Source organism: Amblyomma maculatum, chromosome 4 (assembly GCF_055883805.1).
Source record: "Amblyomma maculatum isolate TAMU_Amacu chromosome 4, ASM5588380v1, whole genome shotgun sequence".
In the NCBI taxonomy this organism is placed as follows: domain Eukaryota; kingdom Metazoa; phylum Arthropoda; class Arachnida; order Ixodida; family Ixodidae; genus Amblyomma; species Amblyomma maculatum.
The window spans coordinates 116,325,024-116,352,720 of NC_139347.1; the positions used below are offsets into that span (position 1 = coordinate 116,325,024).

At 50.2% G+C, this 27,697-nt stretch overlaps 2 pseudogenes; both read left to right on the forward strand.

Annotated features, from left to right (window-relative positions):
- Positions 1 to 3,340: 3,340 nt before the first annotated feature.
- Positions 3,341 to 4,445, forward strand: LOC146192206 (uncharacterized; annotated as a pseudogene).
- Positions 4,446 to 8,605: 4,160 nt separating this feature from the next.
- On the forward strand, positions 8,606 to 9,873 carry LOC146192207 (uncharacterized; annotated as a pseudogene).
- The last annotated feature ends 17,824 nt before the right edge of the window (positions 9,874 to 27,697 follow it).

Below are 27,697 nucleotides of genomic sequence, written 5' to 3' on the forward strand. Positions count from 1 at the left end.
CTGAAAATGACCAGCACACATATATAATCTGCCATTTGTAAACTGAGATTTTTATCTACTTCAGCCTACACCAAGACCGCGGCCGCGAAGAAGGGCTGGGAATTTTCAGAGAAAATAATATTGCAGTCTCTGGGAACAAAATTAAGCGAAATGCGAAGCGAAAAGGCAAAGCATTTATCATCTGCGCAAGAAACAGCTGCTATTTGAGCTTTGTACTACACATTTCTCTTACACCTTCAGTTAAGGTAGTTTATTTTGCAACTATTTTTTTTTCATTTTTTAATGTATTCATACAGTCAATAAAGGTTGCTGATTTGCATTCATATGCATATATGCATAGAAAAGATCAACACTTGGGCAGAAATGGTGCCGAAATATATTGTCAAGGGACGACGAGGACGAAGTGCTGCGCTCGCGTGTGGAATGTGGGGAACGCGAGGACGATGAAGCGTGTGGGGTGGTTCATGCTGGGCACTGCCGCCTGAAGTTGTCCTTCTCTGGTCAGCTACCCATTTGTAAATGTTTAATACATCCATTCTGTGTGTGTACTGCAAATCAGGAATTGGGGTGATATGCCTTATCTGGTCCAGATATGTCCTGATATATCATATCTGCCCAATTCCTGATATGCGTGTTTTTATAAGTCCAAATATGGCATTTCCGTAAAGGACGCTACCCACCTGTACAGGTAAAGCAGAAACGACCGTTTCCAAAGCACAAAATCGTAAAACGCCGGGTATCGTCACACGTCCAGGTGCTCAAATTGAGTTCCACAAACAGCGAACAAGCTTTTCTATTCTGCCCGCATCAAAATGCGGATGCTGAACTGTGGTCGGAACTGTAACCTTGGGATCTGCGCCGTGCGCCCCCCAGCCAATACTCCATAGTGGCAGGTGACCCACTAATCTCAAAATGACAGAAATCGCAACCTTGCAACAATAAACGCCCAACCGAACAATAAAAAAATCAATGTATTCCTTTTAAATAGAAAATAAACTTACCTCTCATATCTCTTAGTTAATAGTAATAGATCCCAAGGAGTTGGACGGTATGACGAAAGGAATATGGTTGGCAAATAGGCGGGGTGATGCATCACGTTGATTTTCTTATTCCCAAGGAAATGTCAGCAGCAAGTTCTTGTTTGCTGTTGGCTGCCATCGCTTAAAAGCTGAATTGTCAAATAAATGCATTCACAAATTCGTTGCGCCGTTACTTAAGAGATAAATACATACAAAGAAGCGCACATATCCAGCCTTCCTAACTGCCTGGATCAACGCTGCCGTCAATCTTGCTTATATGTTTTTGAAAGAAAACAGTCAAATAAAAGAGCTGTCAAAACCTTCTTGGTTGTGACATCTATAAGCACAGAGTTACCGCCGGCCTCTCATTTTCGCTTGTTTGCGTGTCTAAAAATGCCCGCCAGATCTACCAGGACCGCGCTGCATGTCAGCGAATACCCCAGTTCTGGTCTACCATGGTCACTGATGTGACAGGTTTTGAGCTAGTAATATTTTTGTTTTCCTGTGGTCTTAAAACATTTTAAGGCATGCTGCTCACTGCAGCGAAATAACTGAAAATGCAAATCCTGGCATTTATGTTATTTGTGCCCTTGAACCATTAAATATGCTATTTCTGTATTATGCACAGGCAGACTAGTGATCTCCCACCTGCTAGTCATGCAGCATGACTAAGATTCAATTGTCAATGGTATGACATTTCCCTTTTTGCAAATTGTAATCAGAAAAAAGGTGTTTTCTTTAAGTGCCTCTGCATTTTACTGCTAGTACTACATATCTGTAGCTAAGCTTATATTGAGCAGATAGTATGGGTGTTATTGAATTTAGTTGTCTCTCGAAAGTACTTATTGATAACTCATTAACTAATGAGGGCTGAGAAGAGGCACATTATAATAAAATTAATTGAAGTCATGCCATCAGTGCTTATATGCTTTTGGTTTGTCTCATTCTCAGGTAAAAGAAATTGTTTTTACTTTCAGAGCTGCTTTTGGACAGTTTTGCTGTGCAATGCAGGAACCTTTATGGTGTTGCATCCATGACATTTAATGTTCACACCCTTCACTTGGAAAACAGTGCTCGCCTTCTAGGACCTCTCTCGACACATTCTGCCTGTCTTCAGATGAGGAAATGGATTGTTCGACTGGTTTCAGCTGCTAATGGGATTCCACAGCAAATTTTGGAAAGAGTAATAATGCATCAAGAACTGCAAAAAGTTGACAGCAATCAGTTACACGTGCACAAAAAACAATGCAGTGAAATGATTGGCTATACAAGCCTGCAGAAAGCCCACAGTCTCCTAGGCAAAGGAAAAACATTGCTTTGAGTGTCAAGGAGCAAAAATTCAGTGTATCAGTGCTATAGGGTTAGTCCACCAGTAGCACTTGAATATGAGCGTTTCATCGAATAAAAACAGGTGTTTCACAGCACAGCCTACAAGAAGCCAGCAGTCAGACGCCACCTTTGTGAAGAGATGCCGTGGGTCTTGTAAGCGTATAGAAAAGATAATCTTGTTGAAGGTATCCAATGTGTATGTCCTGATGTGCAGGCCAGTATACATTGCTGATGCCACTGGTATGCCCCCATACACAAAGGAGTGCTTTCTGTCTACTGACAGAGACCTTGAAGTTGTACTGCCAGGTGATGCTGCTAATTGCTGCCTCTTGATGAATTTCAAAGAAAAAAAATGTTTCATCTGTGATCTGCCCAACTAAATTGAGCGAGTCTGCAGCTGGCTGCAGTGTTGGGCATGCTACCTACCACTGCAGCGAGCTATGGAAAGAAGTATGTAATTTGAAGATAGCCACAGGAGGATGCTGAACACGATGTTCGTGATACAGTGGAGGACCTGGTTTCCCAAGCATCTCTGAATGCCGATTTAGCATCAGTAAAAGAAGTGCTGAACTGGGATTACTTGCCTCTGTGTGCTGCAGCATCAAGCGCAGCATTGACAGTCCCTGAGCAGCAGTTCTTTTCATCAAGAGTGAGGTGCTCCCAATCACAAGCCGAAATTTTGGCTGCCCAAACAATAATGCAGTGGCAGTGTACACAGTTTGTGACTACACACTTTGGTTTTTGTTCCCACTTTCCAACTGAGCATGTGATTAACTACATGAGGCTAACTCTTTTCTGAGTAGTCAAGGTCGGTAACTATTGAACCTACAGAACCAGCAGAAGCTGACATGCCTGCAGAGCCCTTAGACGAACACACCCAGCCAGACACCGGAGAGGAGGCGGGAGTCTGACACCATGACAACAGATGAGGAAATTTGCCCTCATCGTGTTGATGTATGTAGAATTTTGGGGGGTGAAGGAAGGATTTAAGTATGAATGTTGAAGTGAGCTGTGTGTACTTTTGCATTTCAGGTGGCAACAATGATAGAAGAAACAAGCATGTGAAACTTCACTTTATTTCAGAAGTGACCAACGGAAATGAGTCTTCATACATCAGTCATAAGGAAGTGTGCACCACAGACTTTGGAAGTTCTTGTCATCCAGACTTATGTGAAAAGAGCACTGGGCCAGTATGCAGCCTTATTTTGCCTGGTACAGTGCACGTTGTAATGATGAGGATGCATTTTATGACTTGACAGCTGTTACATTTCAAATCTTTGCCGTGTTGCTGAGCGTACTGCCAGTTGTACCTAGATAGGTGACATAATTGTCAATTGAAGATAAGCATCTGTTATATTTAATGAAGCTGAAGCATGCACTACCATTTTCAGTGCTTGTGTCTTGTTCGGTGTGCACAGAAAAACTGCATTTCGCATCTTTGACTACTATTGGATATTTTTGTAGCTAGCAGAGACTGACTTTACTTGCCGTCACAAAAAGCTGTCTTCATCACGTTGTCACTAAGCTTCAGGCAGCACTATCGTAACTGCAGGGTTGTTATAGACAGCACAGAATTGGAAACTGGAGTGCCATCAGGAGTTGAAAAGCAGAACTTGTGGTATTCCCACTACAAAGAGAAGCACATGGTAAAATACCTTATTGGCTTATTGGCCTTTAGGAGCAATGCCTTATTGCTCCTAATGCCCTTGTGACTTTCTTCTCAAAGGGTTTTGGAGGCCGAACAGATGCCACAATAAACATTGAATCTGGGTTCCTAAATTTGTTTGAAGCAGGAGACTTAATCAGGGCAAGTAACGGCTTTCCTGGAATTAGACAGGTGTTGGCATTCAGAATGCTCCCCTGGTCATGCCTCCATTTGCTGAATCAGAAGTGAATGCAACCTATTAAACTGCTTTTGTGAGGATTCATGTGGAAAGGGTGATTCAGCGGCTTAAAATATTTACCATTATTTCACATAAGATCCCACATGAGTTGACATCATATGCAGGTGAAATCCTTCATGTGCTAGCAGTCACCACCAATATGAAAAGAAGGATGATTAGTGACATAGATGGCAAAGCAGAACGGCTGGCCTAAACATCAATATGCAGAAGACTAAAGTAATGTTCAACAGCCTCAAAAAAAAAAAAAAACTTGCAATGAGTTACGCACTGGAACTAGAAAATGTGTCCACCTGGGACAGGTGGTGGCTACAGATTCAGATCACAAAATGGAAATAACTAGAATTGGCTTACAGGTTGAAGTGCATGCAGTAGCACTTTCAGATCATGAATGGTAGGTTACCATCATCCCTCAAGAAGAAAGTATACAACAGCTTTATCTCACTGGTACATTGGGAATAAATATTGAGCCCAAGAAAAAGAGTTCAACTTAAATTGAGGACCATGCAGGCAGCAATGGAAAGCAAAATCACAAGTGTAACATAAGGGAAGTGCACTGAATGGGCCAGAGAACAAATGCAAGTTAATGGCATTCTATCTTCTATTTTGACACCAGTTGTTTTTTGGTGAGAAATGATACGCAACTACTTTTCATTTGAGTGCTACAAATAAAAAAAGAATGTGCGCTCGTGTTGTTCCATCTCTCGTCTCTTGTGTCTTCCTCTTTTGCTGTTCTGAAGTGTATTGGAACTATTTCAATTGCTTTTCTTTGACAATTGGGTTCCTTTACATGTGTCTTAACAAGCCCCACACTTCCTAGTCATTAAAGCTAAAAGTGCTATGAGTATTTGTTCACCTAGCTCTCTAAGGCAGCTTAGCTTTTCCCTTTGGTAAGTGGATGCATATAGAGTAGTAGTGATTGTTTACAAATACTTTCTTTGCAAATACAATGGAATCTTTGCGTCGGAAGGTAAAGGTGATAAAAAGGTAAGACTCCGGGAAAAACTGTGGGCAGTCCAAGATTTAAATCAACGCGTAAGCAGCCTTCCTGACAAAATAGGTAAGGTGTTTACACCTGTTTTGGAGCTTTGAGATATTTTGCAGAAAGTGCGCATTAATTGTCAGCCTTTCCATACTCATTTTAGAAACTATTTTAGAAACTAAAAGCCTATTCCCTCAATCATCTCTTGACAAACTCTCTCTCCACTCAAGGGAATGCCTATCATGTAGAGGGACAACATTAAGGCAAAGATTTAGCCTAGAAACTGCATGCCACACTTATTTTGTCAAGTTATCTGAGCCTCTATCACAAGCAACCTTGATATTCGCAGACTTGTAGAACACATTTTGTGGGCTGCATGAACAAGGTGGCTGTAAAAAACTGCCGGGAATGCTTCCATGCCTGGCCACAACTGCTTCAACTGATGTACTGTTCACAGATGACATCACTTATCATCCTTTCTGTTCAAGTTTAGGCCGACAGCAAGGTAATCACCCATTACTGTACTTTCAAAAGGCAATTCAAAGAAACTGGTGCCTGTGGATGCGGCGGTTGGTCCAGAGTGGACTGTAGGCTTTTATTAGATGCAGACATCAATCTAGGGAAAAGTAGTGGGCCGACCTGTACAAGCCTTTTAAGGAGCACTTATCCACCATAAGGTTGGCAGGAAGATGTGGTTCTATTTTGCTTGGCTAGTGTTTGGCTGAAAGCTTAGACATCAAGGTAATTACCCACTGCTTTACTTTCAGAAGACAAGTCAAAGGAACTAGTGCCTGTGGCGGTTGGCCCAGGTATGCTGTTTGGTGTATCATCATTGCACTGCGGGTATTTATGAGATGCCATCAATTTTGAAGTTTAAAATCTATAAAAAACTGTAAATTACTATACTATAAAAAAAAGCAGCCCCAGATGTGGAAGTTTTTTAAGGAGCACTTATCATCAAAAGGATGCCAGGATGATCCAGTTTTATTTGACTTATCGCTGCTGTTCACTTCTACAGTAATTCAGCGCCAGTCAAAGTTCGGTGTGAGGCCAATGCAAAACATTCACAGCAGTTCTTCAAGACTCGACTTGAGGAGAGTTTTATTGTTACAGCTGAACACATTTTGATGCCTGATAATAAATAGTCAAGCCAGATGCAAACGTCATCTCAGCATTTCTGCACCTCTCCGAGGTTAATGAAGTGCAGTGCTGCCAACTTTCCTTTTATGTAACAGTGAGAAACGAACTGGTGGTTTAGACCCATAATTTTAATCAAATTGTGTACTTATTGGCACAATCTACCATATGTAAGCCAGGATGTGTCTATCCAATCCAGTACCGTGGCACGCGTTTGGCCGCAGCACAGCTATGATGGCTAGAAGGTGTTATGGTGGCTAGCCACCATAGCACAGCTCACCGATCGCTTTCGAACTGGCCGCGCAATTATTCCTGGCTTTTGCCGCATGCTACTCGCACACAGCGCTTCCGCATATTTTATTGAGTATCCACCTCACGCCAAAATAATATATCGCGCCCCGTCTTGCGGCGGCGGCCGCTCACTGAAGACAGCTAAAATAAAATCTGCATGAATAACACGATTGCTGCGCACCAGCTTGAAATAAAAATGCACTGCAGAATATATCATGCCATTTTCCCTGACTTGCCAAAACTTTTGCTGGGTTCCCTAACATTTCAATGATTTTTCCCGGTGCATAAAATTTCCCTGACAATTCCATTTTCTTGGTTGCTAGACATCCAGGACCTTCTACTTCTCAAACAATCCGTACAATTTTCTAATTGAAAAGCTTCTAACCTCTGCTGGTGGTCAGGTACCATCTCTGGAATGTCAAGCCACAAAAGAAAGGCCACTGAGTTACTATGGAAATTAGAAATGCAAGGACTGAATGAAACCTTTTGCACATTAAAAATACCCGCAAACAGATGAGCTCAGTTACAACACTTACGTGACTAATTTGCCATGGCACTCCGCATTTTGACCAATCTGAGCCACCACTGATAAAGGTTTGAAAGTGGCCAGAAACCAAAACTGTATGTGGGGACAGTATGCAGCTAGGCAATGCTCACAGTGTAACTACACGGAGTAGTTCCTTGAGGTTTTTGAAGCAGCAAAGCATTGACAACTAATTTCTTTTTTGAAAACCTGCTCTTTTTGTTTCTTTGTGAAATCTCGTCAAACCTCTTCCTTTCCTCTGCCTCCTGCTCGACTGTGCTTACGCACTGCTCTTTTTAACGCGATAGCGTTAAGGAGCTCGTGTCGCAGAAAAGCCGGTGTCGTCGGTGGCGTTGGCGGTGAGCGATAAATCCTGGCATGCACTTCATAAATAAAAAGCAACTTCCAAGATGGGCTGGGTGGGAATCGAACCAGGGTCTCCGGAGTGTGAGACGGAGACGCTACCACTCAGCCACGAGTTTTTTTTTTTTTTTTTTTATTGACACTCAGCCACAAGTTCGATGCTTGAAAGCGGTACAAAAGCGCTTCTAGTGAATGCAGTATTGCCTTAGAAACGTGCCGTAGAACGTTATACTGCGGTGTATATCGGTAATTACGAGCTTGTTACTTACAGAAGTCGCAGTTACACGAGTAGAGAAGTACGTTTCCGCTACATTTCTTCTGCGCTCTGCGCACATGCAGAGCCATCTTGCGGCAAACACAGAAGAACCCCTCCTCGCAATGTGCGGCGCTGCCCCGACACGTGGCGCGCCACTCGCCCCTGACGTTTCGCCGTGCACCCTCACGGGTTGTAGAATCAAGCGTCTTTCCTTTCTTTAGATCACTATCTTTGCTCACCCGCTTCTCCCCTTCGGGCCGCGCGGGTACCGGTGCGAGGATGCCCCAATACCCTTGCGTTCAATAAGTTTTCTCGCTCTCTCCCCTTCCAACATCCAGCGTGCGTCACTCGAACAGTGGCGTTTAGGCGACGCGGCTCCTCTTTCCGCTCACAGCGCGATTGCTAGGTGCAGCGTCTGATGCTGGACGCCTCTGACGTGATCGCTGCGCCGTAGCGCTTCTGCTGGGAAAGCGTCCCCTGCGATGTGTGCCGAGCTGCTTCCGAGGAATCATGCTTCTGCGTGGTGCTCCCAAGCGAGATAGAGGACGATCCCATCAAGGCGTCAGCCCCATGATCGCGTCCGCCTTCATGGCGCGTCGCTGCCCGGCTTTCTCCCTCCGAGACACCGAGTTCTTTGGTTCGTTCCGCTTGCTCAGGCGCACGTTTCGTTGCCGCGCCAAACGCTGCGTTGCTCGGCGCTCACCGCGTGATTAGTGAGTGCAAAGTCCGACGCGGGGCGCCTCATCAGTGATTGCTGTGCTGTAGCGCATTGTCTTACACTCCTTCGCAGGTTGACGGGTGTTGTATTGCAGGGCCTTGCGCGCTCGCTCTTGAGACGCGTGTGATGGAAGCGGCGCCGTCTACCAGTGCCGGTAGCGCTACAGTGTCTTGCTCATCAGTGTCTTCCTCGCCGGCGAGCACTGATGGACCATCTCCGTCAACTGGTGTTCGACCACGAGGAAGGCCACGCAAGACGGAGGCACAGAAGGCGGAGACCAAAGCTCGCCATGCTGAGGCCATGCGACGAAAGCGGCGTGGGAACGCCGAGCTGCAGCAACGAGAGGTTCAGGCAAAACGGCAACGGCGGACCGTGAGCCCGGAATTCAGGGCAAGGGAGGCCGAGGCAATGCGTCTTAAACGTGCCGAAGATGCATGCCGAACGGCAAGGGAAGCCGCAGCCAAACGGCAGCAACGACAATCAAACGCCGCGCTGAGAGCCAGGGAGGCTGAGATCAAACGCCAGCGCTGTGACATGAATCCCCAAATACGAGCGCGGGAAGCTGAGGTCAGGCGACAACAGCGGCAAGAAAATCCTGAGTTGAGGGCGCGTGAAGCTGAAGTCAAGCGTCAGCAGCGGCAGGAAGACCCAGAGTTCAGCGCACGTGAGGCCGAGGCCCGGCGCCAACAGCGGCAGGAAAACTCGGAGTTGCGGACGAATGAGGCCCAAGCCAGACGACAACAGCGGCAAGACTGTCCAGAAATTCGAGCCAGGGAAGCCGAGGCCAAGCGACTAAGGCGACGAGCCGAGGCAGAACAACGAGCGCGGGAAAGATTTAGCAAGCCAGCACGCGAGTGCAACAAACATGTTTTACAAACGCTTCACACAGAATCCATTTGGCTACTCTTGCTCTGTGTGCGATCGGCTTTGGCACAAGAACGACCTAAAGCCTCTTCCAGAAGCGCATGCCACAGTGGTTGCCGACGCATTTCGGACGGATGTTTCTGGGTTCGAGGTGTGTCGCACTTGCATGCAGACCATCCGGCGAAATCGCATTCCTAACTACTCCACTACGAATGGCTATGCGTACCCACCTAAGCCGGCGCATTTACCAAACATTGATCTCGTGAGTGAGCGACTTGTGTCACCGCGAATCCCCTTTATGCAGATTCGGAGGTTGCTGCACAGCAACAGCGGCCAATTCGCTATCAGAGGTTCGATTGTGAACGTGCCTATCAACGTCGACACAACGGTCCAAATGCTGCCTCGAGATGTCGAAGAAGATCAAGCGTTGTGCGTTCACATTAAGCGCCGGATGATATGTGTACATTCGTGGCATGGTCAAGAAGACTGACTTGCTTCCCTGGTTTGTGTTCCTGGAGAAGTCTACGTTGTATCGCTACTATGGCATCCGAATCAGTCGAGAGAAAGCAGACAAATTGTGCGAAGAGCTGGTAGAGCCAAGCGACGAGAATGCCGAACGTATAGACGATCCTGTAGACCACCATAATCCGATGGAGACAGCATTGGCCATGTCGCTCGGTCAACAGACACTCATCATCGACGACAGCAACGTTCTGGTTGTGGCGCCAGGGGAAGGAATAACACCCGTTAGCGTTGTCTATGATCAACACGCGGAGGAGCTGTCATTTCCACAAATCTACCTCGCTGAGCCTCGAAATATCAGCCCAGACAGCAAGCCTAGTGTCTACACCATGGCATCGAGCGAATGTCGGAGAACTGACCGCAGGATTGCGACAGCTTACCACGTGCTCTATATGGCAGCCAAAGTTATGCGTACGCGAGTTGCATCGTCGGTAAACGTCTTCTTCAGGAACACATCTGGCATGGCCGTTGTAACCAAGGCACAGCTGAACGACCGAGAATTTGTCGAGAACGCGGTGGATCATGACATAGCGTTCATGAACGGTGTGCCAAACACGCTCCAGTACTGGCACCGACGCAAGCAGGACGTGTTTGCCATGATCCGCCAGCTCAGTAAGCCAACTGCGTTCCTTACTCTGTCTGCCTCTGAAATACACTGGGACTGATTGATGAGGCTCCTACAACGTCTTCACATAGATGCAAACCATCCGCAAGTGCCATTCAAACAGCTCCGCCTCTGTGAAAAGCCCATGCTCGTGAGCGATGACCCGGTGGTGTGCTCAGTGTACTTCGATCACATAGTGCGGGTGATAATGCAGATTCTGCAACACAAGACACTTTCTCCGTTCGCCCCCTATGTGGTCAAGGAGTACTTCAAACGCATTGAATTCCAACATCGGGGCAGTGCTCACGCTCATCGGTTGCTCTGGCTCGAGAATGCGCCCCACGAGGAGCTTGGCCCACAAATGCCCGAAACAGTTCGTATGGCCGAACATTTAAAATCTCTCTGGACGCCGAAAGCCTTCATAGACCTCGCTGTCAGACGCACCAGCACACACAGACGTGTTACAAGAACGGCAGAACAAAATGTCGGTTTAACGCGCCTTTCTGGCCGATGGAAGAAACTCGAGTGATCATCCCACTTCCGCCTGCCCATACTGAAGAAAAGAAGTCTCGCACAAAGTTGAAGGAAGATACAGCATTCACACCGCTCTTGAAACAAGTCTACGAATCGATCGAGGATATGCGCCGCCACAATAACGTCGCAGATGCCGAAAAGTACATTACAATTCTACGTGCCGGCATTTCCCGCCCGACTCTGATGTTGAAAAGGGATTGTGATCAAGTTCACTTCAATTTCTTCAACCCGTGGATAGCGTCTGTACTGAACTCTAATATGGACCTACAGATCATCCTAGATGCGTACGCGTGTGCGGCATACGTGGTCGAATATGTGAACAAGGCAAACCGAGGCATGTCGAACCTGCACAAGGACATCCATGCAGTCGTGGACTAATCTCCACACTCGAGTGTAACCTACACCCAAGCCCTCCGACAACTCAGCGTTAAGATGCTGAAAGCAGTCGAGATGTCCGCGCAGGAGGCGGCCTGGTATCTGCTCGGCCTCGGCATGTCGTACGAGAGTCGCGTCGTGGTCACAGCCAACAGCTCGTGGCCGGAGAAACTAGTTCGCATCCGCAAGAGTCGGGAGCTGATGGATCGCGATGGCTTGGATGAGAGCAGCACGGACGTGTGGTGCAAGACGACCATACAGAAGTATGAGGACCGCCCGGAAGATCAAGCTGCGCTCACGTACGCCGAACAGCTGACGTCGTTCAACGACAACGGCCGACCGAGAGCACACCCTGCGGTTCTTCGCTACCACGTCTATTCAGTGTCCGACGTGCTCAACTTTAAGCGCGAGCACGTGCTTCTCTTCCACCCGTTTCGGCGCGAGGTGGATATCCTAGACAATAACAAGTTCGTCGAAATTTACGACAACTGCGTGTCGGAAATCCTGGCTGTCAAAGCTCGCTTCAGCTGTCCTCACATTGATCTTGTAGAAATGGAAGAGCTTTGTAAGAACATAATCAACGAAGAAGTTGCTCAGCGAGAGGCTTTCGACAAACACACAGAGGTGGGGCACAGGATGACCAATCTACTCGTGGACGTAAATGACGACTCCGACATCCTCGGCGAGGTTGGCCAAGAAACGGCCGTGCAACAGGCTCAGCGCGAGAGTGCTCAAGCGGCTGCCGCGAGATGTCCAGCCGTCCAGATGCGCACGGACATCATGCCCACCGACGTCTACTTACATCGAATGAGGATGATGAATGCGGGCCAATTTGAGATCGTGCGCGAAGTCATTCATCGCCTGACCACGCCCGACTCGGAGCCCTTGCAAGTCTTCTTTACCGGAGCAGCCGGTTGTGGCAAGACGTTCGTGCTACGCACCATAATGGACGTTTACAACCGCTATTTCAGAAGTGGAAACCGGGATGTGAGCATCAACTCTTTCGTTGCTTGTGCGACCACCGGCAAAGCAGCCGTGGCAATCGGTGGGGTTACAGTGCATGCCGCCTTCAAACTCGTCGTATCTGGCAAGAATCCGGACAGGGGTCTCAGGTCGAGTGACGCTAATTCCTTCAGTTGCATCTTCAAAGACGTCAAGTGTGTCATAATCGACGAAATCAGTATGTCGGCGGACACGCTTGTGCTGATTGATCGGAGACTTCGCACAATCTCCCTTAAGTACATGGAACCCTTTGGCGGATTCGATGTCATTCTATGCGGCGACTTGAGGCAGCTTCCGCCGGTCAGAGCAGCTGAGGTGTATAGGAGGTCTAAATTGCACCAGAGTGTCTTTAATACGGAAAGTATGCCGTGGCATAACCTCTCCTACTTCCAACTCAAAAATGTCGTGCGCCAGAGCGACGAGAGGTTTGCAACCATACTGACCAAGATCGGGGACGGGATAGGGCTAACTGTGGACGACGTGTCTCTCTTGGAAAGCCGCTTTGTGACCACCGAAGAAGCCGCCAACAAGTGCCTATCCGGAGTGCGCCACTTCTACACAAACAAAGATGCTGACGCCTTTAACATCGCGACCGCCGAGGCCTGTACCGAATACGCGATACACTGCCCGGCTACAGACACCATTTGTGGGCACAGGTCCGACGAGGAGTACACGCACGCCAAGGTCAGAGTCACCACCATGTCCAAAGTGCAGATGGCCAACTTGGCCCCTAGCATCCTGCTATGCCTTGGAAGCCCTACATGGTCATATGGAACATCTACGTATCGGACAGGCTTGTCAATGGTAGTGTGGGGATCCTCAGGCTTGTGCAAAGGGATACAGACAACCCCCTGAGCTTGTGGATACAGTTTCCCACTGGTGTGGGTGCAGCGGCCCTGCTGAAGGGACGACGCTACCAAGCCAACGATCCTGACATTTGCAGTAATTGGGTTCCCATCGAACTCATCACCATCGGGTGCCACTTGAAAGGACATAATCTGGGCCACATAACCGTCAGGCGCAAGCGATTTCCCGTGGTCCAGGCGAGCGCAATAACCATTCACAAATCTCAGGGTGGCACCTACGATGAGGTCGTGGTCGATTATTCAAATTCGCACAATCAGAAGCTCGTGTACGTCGCTCTCAGCAGGGTTACCAACATCGACGGGTTGTACCTGACGAACAAGGACAACGACCATCGCTTCCACCATTTCAAGGAAAACCCGGATCGCGCTCTTGCCGACGAGTTCAAGAGACTCGGCAACCATCGTCTCCAGACCATCACTGCCGAGTGCAACAAGATGCTGGCAGAGTACTTTGTCACCGTGGGCTGTGTCAACGTGCGCTACCTGGGTGCACACTCTCTGTACGTCGCCAAGGATTTTGTTCTCGCAAACGCTACCGTACTGTGTTTCACCAAGACCTGGATGGACCGGAAGCCTCCCTACGACATCGATGGGTATCGCTGCATCAGTGCGGCGAAGCGCTCCGACAACCGCGCTGCCGGTGTGGCCATTTATGTCAAACGAAAGGTGCAGGCGGAGGACGTTTTCCTGGTCCAACGGGTCTACGAGTACGGTGAAGTTTGTGCTGTGCGACTTGGCAGTGTGGTAATTGCGTGTATATACATCGCGCCCGGAACCGGTGAGACGGCAGCGGCAGACCTTATCGTGAGAGAGCTGCAGGCCTGGATTGGGAAGGAGACGTTGGTTGCCGGAGATTTCAGTCAGAACGTTCGGATATCTAGAACATTTCCGGACATGCTACACGTACGGGCTGGTTTGCAGATGGCTACTCCTATGAACTCAATTTCGACAAACCGCAATTCGTGTATAGATCTCGCGTTCCATAACCAGGCACGGTTAAAGAGGTCAAGTACTGCAGTTGCCATTTCACAGACCATAAGGCGATGCTTCTTGCGGTCGGGCAGAAGAAGCCAACAGAAGAGCGACAAGTCGAAGGGGAGCAAGAAAAAGGAATAAAACGCTGACCACAGGAGGCACCAATTGATGAATTCAGAGGGGATGCCAATGAGGATGATGCTGATACGGGTGCTGTTCACACTACCGCAATCATAGCGTGATGACAGTGCTCTTGAAGACAACGAACGACATTCATCCAGGTGTGTCATGCCAGAAGAGCAATTTGAAGGAGTCCAAAATGACTTACACTACGATGAGTGAAAATGCCAGTTTGGTGTGTGTGTGTGTATGTGTGTGCTGACAGACCGACATACTCAGTGCGTGTGAACGCTAAAGGAACACGGGAGCAAGAAACGTCGTAGTGTGCACAACACAGTGCGATAATGTAGATTTGTGAGAAGCACTTGTTTGAACAAATAATTAGAAAAAAGTTGTACAGTGCACTTAGAAGTGTTGAGTATGAAAACTATGTCTTTGTGTGACTCAAGAGCATACTCAAGAGCATACCGAGCGAATGAGTGGGCGGTGCGAACGAGGTGTAATAACGCTATCGCGTTCCACTCTTGAACGCGAAGCTTAAGCGTCCTCCAAATTTTTTTATGTATCGTCCATGCTCCAAGGATCTCTCGTGTTAGCTTGTCTCCATTCCTTTCCAGGACTTGAACTTAAATGCAGATTGGGCCTACACATGCATTTCCTTTTAACTTTTTGGAAAGCTTTGCTATCGTTGCAATGCTTGGTAAGATTTCTGGCCAGGGTCCTGATAGAGCGATGCTGCATGCTCTCTGGTCCTATCGTTCGGGCACCTTCCCGTTTTCCCTAAATGCAATGTTTTCCACAGGGCATGGGGATCATATAAACGGCTCCTTTGACATAATCAGTGTGTCATCTGACACTGCTGTTTTTACATATGCTTATCAGTGCTCAGCATACAACTCGGACCCCTAATGGTGTAAATATGGGGGATGAGAAAATAGCATTGCACTTTAAACATTGAAAACAGGCATGCTCGTATATTTCTGCATAATAGGATGCAAAATAATAAAGTGCTATACAAATAGAGAAACCCACAGTGTGCACAAAACGGCAAAAACAGAAACTGGAGAATTGCCCCGTGGTGGTGCAGTGGTTTGGTTCTACACGACTCAAGAACGCTGGTGATGACCACGTAGAGTGACTGTCAGTTGACACGTACCGTCCTGTGACCCATTTTTGGGCATTTTTGTGATCATCGGCTACGCGGGCGAGCTAGGCAGCCGCGTTCCGACTGAGTTCCACATCAAGTTCCACCGCGATCCGACACCATGGTGTACACGGTGGAGGGGGACGAGATCACCGAGGAGGAATATAACAATCCTGCATTGTGGACATTGGCCATCAAAGCCCACGACAGGGCCCATCCGAAGCCTGGCAACACACCGCCGATTCCGGTCACGGACGCCAACGCAGCTCCTAAGCCCCCGGCCAAGAGGCAGCTACCGAGAAGGAAGCCGCTACCTCGACTACCGATAGAACACTATAAAGTGGTAGTTAGGCCTCAAGGTGGTTTTAACCTCCGTGCAACCACTGCAGAGACGCTCCTGCGCGCCGTGTGTAAAGGAGCCGAGCAAAACTTCGAGGAAGCCCAGTACCTCGATCAGGTGAGGATCAATCCCACCAATAACTCCTTCACCGTAAGCTCGCCTTGCACTAAAAGGACCGAAGCGTACGTAGCCCTGCAATACGTGCAAATCGAAGACCAGACGCTACGCGTTAATGCGTACATCGCGGCACCAGACAACTCCATTAAAGGCGTCCTACGTGGAGCGCTCGATGGACAGACGCACCTGCAGATTGTTGAGAGCATCCAGAAATTGAACCCCCAATACGAGATCGCCGACGCCAGACGTATAGGAAAGTCAAGGTCTGTCGTGGTGACCTTCACAGGCATCACGCAAGTACCCACAAGAATGCGGTTCGCTTCGGGACTTTACCGGTGCGAACCCTTTAGGAACAAGGTGGAAACGTGCTTCAATTACTGGAAGCCTGGACACCGCGCAGACGTCTGCATAAAGGAGAGGAAAAGCCTCTGCAGGAGGTGCGGAATGCAGCATCCAACTAAAGAGCAACCTGACTGCACGCCAAGGTGCATCGTATGCAAAGGCCAACACCTCACGGGCTCTAGGAAGTGTGAACTCCGCTTCGAGCGACAGCCGAGCAGTGGCATGACTGTGAAACCTGGTCACCGAGCCGGGAAACCAGACACCACGATCTCGGCCGGACCGACCAGCCTAAAGCCTGCAGCGTGGACAAAGGAAGGAATGGACCAAGCATTCCCCCCGCTTCTAAGCCAAGGCACCTACGCATAGGTGAGCAGTGCAGCCATTATGGCGCTTTCCACTCCTCTAGAAAAGCAGCTTGCAGCAGAAAACTTCTGAGAGAGCAGGTGGCTTACATGATGAAAAGAATAGAAACCCTCGAAAGAATCACGAGAGCGTCAGTTCCTACATCAAAACAAACAGCAAGTCCTAAACCTCCCCTACCTACTGGCGTTCTTAACACGTGTGTCGTAAACGCGACTGTGCCACAAGATATGGAGGTTGAATCATCCAATAGCTTAAAACGTCCGGCACCCTCGGACATTGAGCCGGAAGTCATACCTAAAAAACCTGCGGAAATCTCCCCTCAGGGAACCCCTCAGGAACCAACCAGGGACGAGCAGGGCGTCAAAGCCAAAAAACCTTTGGAAAGCTCTCCTGAGGGAACCCCTCTAGAACCAACCAGGGACGAGGACATCAGGAAACTCGAAGCCAAAATTAATGCCAACACAACTGACCATCACGCCAGACTCAATGCCTTAAACAAAAGTCTCACTGATAGGGATGCAATTAGCAACGCCCGTATGGACACACAGGATAAAATTTTAGGCTACCTACAAACTAGAGTGGCAGCCATGGAAACCAAAGTAGCAGCCATAGAAACAGCAATTGCCAGTCAATCCGCCAGACTAGATATAATTATCGACAGGTTGTCGGCAACTCCGACAACCTTGCCAAGTCTTCAGCACAAAGATGGCCCCTTGCCAAGAAATTGAGGTATGGCAGTGGAACTGCAGGACGTTCCGCGGCAAGCGGGGCAACCTGCTGCTCCACATTCAAAACTCAGTTAGCAAACCAGATGTAATAGCGCTCCAAGAAAATAGGGGACCAAATAATTTACCAGGCTACAAAGCTTTTGTACAAACAGGCGTGTCGAACAAGCGGGGCCAGCTCACCGCGACTTTCATTCAGCGAAACATCACCGCCATACAGCACACATTCGATGACACCGACGTCAAATACACTTTGCTAGAAATTGTCCCAAGGAAAAAAGGAGATACAACGCTCTTCATCCTAAACTTGTACAGCTCACCCAAAGACGCGTGCTCAGGAATACCGCGTCTACTAGAGAAGGTACTAAAGCTCGCAGCCAGGGCGCAAGTACTGGCGGTAGGCGATTTTAACGCACGTCACACGGCATGGGGTTACAATAAAACCACGCCCAAAGGCATCAAAATCTGGGAAGCAGCCCAAGATTATGGTTTCTCCATTCTTAACTATCCACAGGAAGTCACTAGAATAGGCAACAGCGTAAATGCAGACACCTCTCCTGATCTAACACTAAGCAAAAACATTCGGGACGCTCGCTGGAACAACACGCAACACTCGCTGGGCAGTGACCACTACATTATCTCCGTCAAGTTCAACACAACGCCACATAAACGCCTAACCGCAAAAGCCACAATTATGGACTGGGACAAATTTAGAAAACTGAGGGAACAAACCGCCCCCTCCAACATAACCGACCTTAAAGACTGGACCAGCGCACTTATTAATGACGTTCACAGCACCGCAGCCGAAATACAATCCGCAGGTCAGGACAACACAACCGTGGACGTGCGGCTACTGCACATGTGGGAGGCTCACGCTAGTTTACTTTGCCGTTGGAAAAAGCAGCGTTTCAACAGAACGCTGCGACGGCGCATTGCACAACTAGGGAGGCAGATCGAGGCACATGCCAGCGACCTGGAGAAACAACAGCGGGGGCAAATCTGCGATGGAATTAACGGACAGCTCGGCAGTAAGAAAACCTGGCTCTTGCTCCGACACTTGCTCGACCCAATGCAAACAAAACCTGCTGCGCGGGATAACCTCGCACAAATTATACAAAAGTATGAAGGTACGGACGCGGAGCTACTAAATGCACTATGTCAAATGTACCTGAACACGACACCTAGCACTAGCCCACTCCCTATGTATGGAGGACTCCTCAGTGAACAGTTGGACGAGGACTTTACGGAAGCGGAGATGTTGTACGCGATAGGACAACTCAGGACGACCTCGGCGGCGGGACCAGACGGCGTCTCAAACAAAATCCTCAGGAACCTAGATATTGGCTCACTTTCGGCCCTAACTGACCTCATGAACACCTACTGGAGGAAAGGAGAGGTACCGCAAGAATGGAAACATGCCAAAGTGACATTCATACCGAAACCAGGGAAGAAGCTTAACATACAAAACCTAAGACCCATTTCGTTAACGTCGTGCCTAGGCAAATTAATGGAACACGTCGTTCTCAACAGGCTGCAGGGTTATGTTGAGGACAACGACCTCATCCCCTCAACCATGATAGGATTCAGACCCAACCTCTCCACGCAGGATGTCATGATCCAGCTGTCGAGGGATGTTATGGATCGCAGGTACTCTCATGGAACGAGGGCAATACTTGGGCTTAATCTCTGTAAAGCCTTCGATAACGTCTCGCACGAGGCGATATTAGAAATCCCCTCGCTTTTGAATCCTGGAGAGAGAGTCTTCGGGTACGTCCGGTCCTTCCTTATGAACAGGACGGCCGAGCTCACTCTCGGCGCGATCAAATCAGACTCCATATCTCTGGGCGGAAAGGAAACACCACAAAGCTCTGTGATGTCGCCGTTCCTCTTCAACATTGCACTGATAACACTGCCCCCAGACTCGCCGCCATCGAGGGGCTACAGCATACGTTTTAGGCGGACGACATTACCCTGTGGGTGAACAGGGGAAGTGATGCCCAAATAGAAAGTGTGCTTCAGGAAGCAGTCGACACCATCAGACTTACGCTCTAAGGGCGGGTGTTGAATGTTCACACTCTAAGTCCGAACTCCTTGTAGTTCGAGAAGGCCCCAATCGAAAGAACAGACCTCCGCCTCCTGCAATCAGGGTAGAGCTCAAAGGACTGCCAATCAAACAAGTAGACACCATCAGAATCCTAGGCATGTTCATTCAGAGTAACCACAGAAATTTAGGAACATTAGATAAACTGACCACAACAGTCACCCAAACTGCCAGACTAAGCGAATAGCCAACAAGAGGAGGGGCATGAAAGAACGCGACACCTGTCGACTCATTCAGGCTTTCGTCATCACCAGGCTAGTCTACACCCTGCCCTATCTGCACCTTTACCAAGACGAAAAGCAAAAGGTTGAATGTCTTATCCGGCAAGCTTACAAGACAGCACTAGGACTATCGAGAAACACCTCAAACGATAGGCTCTTAGCTCTTGGAATGCACAACACACTTGATGAACTCAAGGAAGCGCATTTAATAGCGCAGTACTCCAGACTGGCGCGCACCAAAGCCGGGAGGCTTTTCTTGCTGAGGCTAGGCATCAATGCCGAACCCATGGCGGATGATCCCAGGCAAATACCCACATCAATCAGGAAGGAGCTTGTTATCAAGCCCCTGCCTAAGAATATGCACCCCATTCACCACGAAGGCAGGCAACTAGCACGCGCACGTGCACTACACACCAAATATAAAGGAAACCATTCGGTTGCTTACGTAGATGCGGCCGAATATGTAGAGACGGACCGCGGTTTCGCGATTTGTGCGGTGACTGGGGCCCATGAGTCCACGCCTACCAAATTTTAGCTTCAGCTACTGTACGCACCAGAACCTCTGAGGCTGCAGAGGAAACAGCCATCGCGCTGGCTATCGCTTCTACCGAAGCAGATGTTATAGTCAGTGATTCCAAAACAGCCGTACGGAATATCGGGAGGGGCCGTCTGTCGGCTGCCGCCAGGAATATCCTTAAAAGCTACCGTCCAGTCCCTGGTAGGATGATAGAACTGGTGTGGGTTCCGGCTCACTCGGGCAATCCCGAGAACGAGAAGGCTCACGAATATGCCCGAGGTTTCGCCGGCCGGGCGGAGAGCACCTCGTTTCCCGCGGGCGCGAGGGAGGGCTTGCTCTCGTTCCAAGATGTAACTCGCCATTTTAGCCTGGGAAGGCGCATCTTCCCTCCATGCGCCTTCTCTCTGGCACGGACGCTAGCGGTCGCATTCTACGTGCGTTCCGCGTTCTTCGAGCATTTTCGCCCGTTTTTCGCCACCGACTACCCCCGAATTTGCGCCAGACCCTTCGCTACCTATCCGGCGTGGACTGTGCAAATTTCAACGATTTTAGGCGAGATTTGTTGTCTCTACGATCAATTTCCTGTGGCCAAACCTGACCGAGGGAGGTAGGCCTAATGGCTGCGCACGCTTAGGGCGTGCCCGCTCCCAGCTGTGGCGGCTGCGGCTGCCTCACTTCGACTCGCCTCCACACCCTCAAGCTCAGAGATGCCGTATTCTGTCACCGGCACGGACATTTCGCCTGCGGACCTAGCCGACGGCACATGGACCGCGCTTGAAATGCAACGCCGATACCGCCGACCGACACCAGCGGATACGCCGCCGGCCAACGCTCCAGCGTCTGATGCCACTACAGCTCACTCAAGCCAGCGTCTCCGCAGCCGCCCACCGCCACCTGCGAAAAAACGACCACTCCCTCGCCTGCCGGCGGATGACTACAAAATCGTCCTTCGCCCTCAAGGTACAGTCGACCTGAACGCCGTTGGCCCCGCCAAACTGGCCATATCTATTTATGACGCTGCTCAGATCGACGGCCGCGTGGCCATCACCGCCGACCAAGTTAGAATCCACCCGAACGACAACACCGTCACGGTCAGTACTCCGGACAAGGATCGCGCTCTCCTCTACGCCAAGGTCCAAACAATCACCCTAGACAATGTCGCCATCCCGGTTGCCACGTACGCCCCAGCCCCCGACAACTCGGTGAAGGGAATAATCTACAGAGCCCACAGCCACGAGACCGACGCAGAGATTCAGGCTGAGCTCAAAGCCAGGAACCCGGACCTCACAGTGGTAGCCGCGCGCCGCATGGGCCGCACACGCCACTTCGTGATCACAATCGCCGGTGCCAAGTTACCCCGATACATGCGGTACCTTGGCTTTACCTTCGAAGTTTTTTCGTACAAAAGCCGCCCGGAGGCGTGCTTTAACTGCCGAGAGCTGGGCCACAGAGCGGATGTATGCCCCCATCCAAGAAAGCCAACCTGCCGCCGCTGCGGCACAGCGCACGATCCTCCCCCGGACGGCCAACCACCGACATGCCAGGCGTCGTGTATTGTCTGTAAGGGAGGCCACCCTACAGGCAGCAGAAGCTGTAAATACCGCTTCATACAATCCACTCCAGCCAAGTCCTCTTCACCAACCACCGACATTGACAGCGACGCGGACGAGACAAACCCTGGACGCCAGTCTCGGCCCCGCGACTGTACCCAGAGTCGCCACCAGCCTCCTCGGGATCAATCCTTCCCCCCACTCGGCAGTGACAGCCGTTCCAGCCGGAGCCGTTCCGTCTCCGCCTCACGAAGCCCCCGGGCCAGACCCCAGACTGAACAGGCCAAGACAGTGAAGCAGGTCGCCTGGAAACACCCCACAGAACTCACCGCCACGTCTCCCGACTCGCAGGTAAGGGAGCTGGCAGACATGGTAAAGAAACTACAACTTCAACTAGCTCAAGCGAATGCGAAAATTCAAACATTAGAATCTGCGCAAATGAACGCTAGGTTGCAACCGCAGCAGGTGGCTCGCGCTCCTACCTCTGACGCAGTCAGTGATCCAAGCATGGATACCAACGACCCTAAGCGCCCAAAACGTGAAGCATCTCCCCCCTTTTCATTAGCAGACATCGACGCCAATTTTGAGGCCTCCGCTGCGCGTATGTACAAATTTGAGGACACCCTACTGCAACTCACTCCCATGATCGACCGGCTCGCAGAGAGCTACGCTACAATGGCAGCAAACATTCAAGCCCTTACGGCCCGCCTCGATGCCATCACCAGCCCACTACAGCCCACCACTCCTCCGAAATCTGCAAACCCTCCAAATCCCGCTACCTATCCACCATCAGTTATTGTCGCCACGTCGGAAAGTGCAGCCTCGTGCCCCCGTGCAGGAGGTATTTAAAATCACCTATGGCGCTCTCGCAGCGCCCCGAACCATACGCCAAACGTGATGGCTAATTCCCCCATCATAGTCTGGCAATGGAACTGCAGGGGTTTCAAGGCAAAGCGGCGGGCCTTGGAGCACTCCCTGCAGGCCCAGCCGCGTACCCCTCACATAATAGCACTCCAAGAAACATACACAGACACTAAACTTGTCAGTTACGCCGCATACAACCAGCAAAAAACCCACAGCCAAAGACCCAACACCGCGATACTGGTCCATAGAAATCTAACCGCTAATCAACTGGATTTGAACTACGCTGAAGTCCCGCACACCTTCATGCAGGTCCTCCCGAATACCCGATCACAAGCCCCTATTCATATCCTAAATGTCTACAGCCCCCCCAGCGACAAGACCACATGAGTAGCCACCCTTATCCGCAAGGCCTGCATGGTCGCAAGCACAGGAATGCTCCTCATACTTGGTGACTTTAACGCGCCGCACGAGCAGTGGGGCTATCCCCACAGAACATGCGGCCGTAAAGGAGCTAAAGTATGGGAAACCGCCCAGACTATGGGACTTACGCTACTCACCGACCTCGACAGACCCACCCGCATAGGTAACAGCATCACACGGGACAGCTGTCCTGACCTCACTTTTGCTCGAAACATCACAGATGCGCGATGGGAAAATCTCGGCATGAACATAGGCAGCGACCATTACGTTCTCAGCACGACATTCACAGTCACACACAGCAAATCCCCTCGCCGCACATTCAAGCACACCAACTGGGACGCGTTCAGATACGTACGTACTAAACGTGCACCGATCCCCATCGAGGACCTGGACACCTGGACAGCCTCACTACTCCAGGATGCCGAAAATGCCACCTCCACGACTACACAAGAGGAGGATGGCCCCAACCCTGATGCCAAACTCATCCACATGTGGGAAGCACAGCATAGCCTTCACGCTCGCTGGCTCCGACGCAACCATAACCGCCCTCTCAAACTTCGCCTCGCACGCCTTGAGCGAGAAATCGAAACTTACGCCACCAAGCTTAGCCGGGAACATTTACATTAAAGTTTAGTCCATCCATCCATGGCATCAAACATGCGACCGCCTAAACGGACAGCTAGGCTGTAAAAACTCATGGTATCTGCTTAAACATCTCCTCGATCCGACCCACACTAAGGCCACATCCCACAAGAACCTCGCCCGAGTAATACACGCTTTTCAGGGCACAAATGAGGAACTGCTCGACACTCTGACAGACAAGTACATTAACACCTCGACCGAAATCCCCATCCCCGCGGCATACACGGGACTTCCAAACACCGACATGGACAGGGACATCACAACAGCCGAAGTTCATGCAGCCCTCAATCACATCAAGACCACCGCCACCGCAGGTAACGATCATATAACTAACAAAATGCTCCGTAACCTCGATGACCAGTCCATCGAAGCACTCACGGAACGTTTCAACACCCATTGGCATGATGGTCGCATTCCGGATACCTGGAAGCATGCCAAAGTGATCTTTATACCTAAACCGGGCAAAAAACATGAGCTGGGCAATCTCCGACCTATTTCCCTTACATCTTGTCTCGGTAAGGTGATGGAACACGTTATCCTTAACAGACTTAAAAACCACGCAGACAAAGAAGATCTCCTTCCGCCCACTATGATTGGGTTCAGAGCTGGACCCTCCACTCAAGACATCATGTGGCAAATACAACATGACATACTCGATCCAGGCCCCATCCGGGCCACACGGACGATTCTCGGCCTCGATATTAGCAAGGCGTTTGACAACGTATCACACGCCTCCATTCTGACAAATCTCGCTGAGATGAATGTAGGCACCCGTACCTACAATTGCATCGCGAACTTCCTACACAACCGCACCGCAGAACTCCACATTGGTGAACTCATCAGTGACAAGATTACCCTGGGCACCAGAGGAACCCCACAAGGTTCAGTCCTCTCCCCTTTCCTCTTTAATGTCACCATGAGGGGCCTTCCCCCAATTTTAAACGCCATACCTCACGTAAAACACTCCCTATACGCCGACGATATCACCCTCTGGACCAACTCTGGTTCAGACGGGGACATCCAGAGTTCCCTCCAGACAGCCATTGACACTGTCCACACCTATGTACAGGCGAACGGCCTCACATGCTCCCCAACAAAATCGGAGCTGCTTGTCATCCGCGACAGGAGAGTGCGCAGACCGGCTCCCGCAGCGCTTGAGCTCATCACGCTCCACATCGACACACACCCTATACCTTCCGTCCAGACCATTCGTGTCCTGGGTATGCTAATACAAAACAATACACAGAAGCAATACAACGCCTCCGCACCACAGCTCACCAAATAATCGGCCTTATTCGCCGCATCTCCACACGTCGTAGAGGCATGATGAACGATGACCTCTGCCGCCTAACACAGGCATTCCTCGTTAGCAGGATAGTATACTCCTATCCCTACTATCACCTTCGCCGAAAAGATGAGGAGGCAGTTAACAGCATCATCCGCTCGGTGTACAAAGCTGCCCTAGGGTTGCCACAATATGCTAGCACACGACACCTCCTCCAAGTGGGGATTTACAACACTCTTTCCGAACTTATAGAGGCACACAAGACAGCCCAAATTCATCGTCTCTCCAGGACAAATCACGGCCGTCTCATCCTTGACTGGTTAAACGTCAACCCAATAGGCGATCCCCATCCCACAGCCCCCCTCCCGACATGTGTACACAGCCGCCTCGTTGTCAAACCACTACCAAAAAACATGCTCCCTGGCCGACACGACGCGCGCCGTCAACACAAAGCCAGGGCACTCGATGAAACCTACCATACCGATGAACAAGCAACATACGTGGACGCGCAAGGCAGGATGCAACAACATATGTGGCCTGCGCTACCACGCCGCAATCTACACTGATCTCCGCCGCCACGGTACGTGCCTCCTCCCCCACCGCAGCGGAAGAAACAGCTATAGCGCTGGCCATCGCTGACCCGCGTACGCGTACAGTCCTTAGTGACTCAAAAAGAGCAATTCTAAATTTCTCGGCAGGCTACATCTGCCTTCCTGCTGCACGCATCCTGCGCGGCTGCACTCCCGACCACAAAATTAACCTAGTCTGGGTACCCGCCCACGCGGGCAACTCTGGAAACGATGGGGCCGACCAACTTGCCCGAGGATTAACAATCCGGGCGGTCGGTCTCACGCATCTAGACGCACTCGCTGAAGCCCCCCAGACTTTCGCCGAAATTACCAATTTACACAAAGAGACGCGATGCCTTTTCCCGCCTCCCCACCCCGACCTCGACCGAGCACAAGCCACCCTGCTGCGCAGATTACAGACACACTCATTTCTTAGTCACTAAAGGCTATCACTAATTACTAGCGGGGAATACGACCCCGCATGTCCAAATTGTAACAACGGAGAACCCGCCACTCAGGCGCACATCCTCTGGGGATGCGTAAATAACCCGCCCCCAAGGGCCCTCCTGCCAGCTCCATCTGCGGAAAGCTGGCACCAACTCCTTACCAAGCCAGACAGGAACACACAACTTTCACTCATTTCGTGGGCCCAGGATGTCGCCCCCACCTGGGGGTCACACAGGACCCATCTGCCCTAATTCACAACATCTGGGGCAAATAAAGTTGTCTCTCTCTCTCTCTCCCTCCACCATACAATTCATTAAGCAAGGCCCAGGATATACTCTGGCGCCAGCTACAAACCCGCTCCTTTCCCTGCCCCAAAGTTTATTCATATATATTCAAAGAGCAGGTTGACCCTGAATGCAAAGAGTGTGGCGTCGACGCTACTTTAGACCACATTACATGGGGGTGCGCGGCTTATCCGCCACCCGCCGATTTGCTGCCAGCTCCATCTCTGGAGGAGTGGGAGGCCGTGCTGCGCTGCTCGGACCCGGCCATCCAGGCTCGGGTCACTGAGTGGGCCGAAGAGATCGCCGACAGGACGCAACTGGCGGCCATCTGGCGCGGCCAGCAATCAAACTGAACCTCTCAAAGCCGATGAAATAAATGTTTTCCCATCCATCCATCCATGCCCAACTACTGTGCTGGAGTACGTGGGTTTGAACCCAACCGCGGCGGATGCGTTTCGATGGAGGCGAAACGAAGAGGCGGAGGCGTCCATGTGCTGTGCCATGACAGTGCACGTTGAAGACCCCAAGGTGGTTGAAATTACTCCGGAGCCCTCCACTACGGCACTCTTTTTCTCCTTTCACTTCCACCTCCCCCTTCCCTTACAGCGCAATTCAGGTGTCCACAGAAACAAGTGTGAGAGATACTGTGCCTTTCCTTTCCTGTGAACCAATCGTTATTAGAGTTTTAGTTAACGGGAGCGGCGACCCCACTCCGCTAAGGCAGCGAGCGGGAGCGCAACTGCGCATGCTTAGCCCGGTTAGCCATTAGCGGGCGACCGGAGTGCACCACCCACTCCGCTCGCAGACGATCTTAGCAGAACGGGCTTAGCGAGACGATCCCCACAGGCGGAGAAAGATGGCTGCCCTCAGCTCATTGCAACAGAGGCAGAGGAAACGCTTCCGAATCCACGAAGATTTGCTGCTTCTCTAGGAGGTAGTGGCACAAAATCCGTTTCGAACACCCGGAAAATTGGATGGCGGTGCTACACCATGTCTCGTTTGCCGTAGGCCAGCAGTTAACGCTTCATTATATCAAAGAGCGCACGGAGCTCTTGATGGGCTACTTCTGTCGGGAAGACCAAGAAAACCTTCCAAAGTAAGTGGCATGTTCTGTATATATGCTGAGCATAGACTGTAATCCCACGCTAATTGTCACAGCCTCTGCTGGATGTTTTTGGTTTCTCATGGGAGCATTCTTTTCACCTCAGATCCGGCACGGAGGAGCCATACACGGAGAGGGAGAAGCTTCTCCAGGAGATTTTCGACATGGCCCGGGATGTGGAGGTATGTGCTGAAGAATTTGCCGCGGAAGGCCAATTCCGCTTCAACAAAGAAACAACACACTTCCTCTGCTAGAGAAATACACCAAGCGCAACAAAAACGTC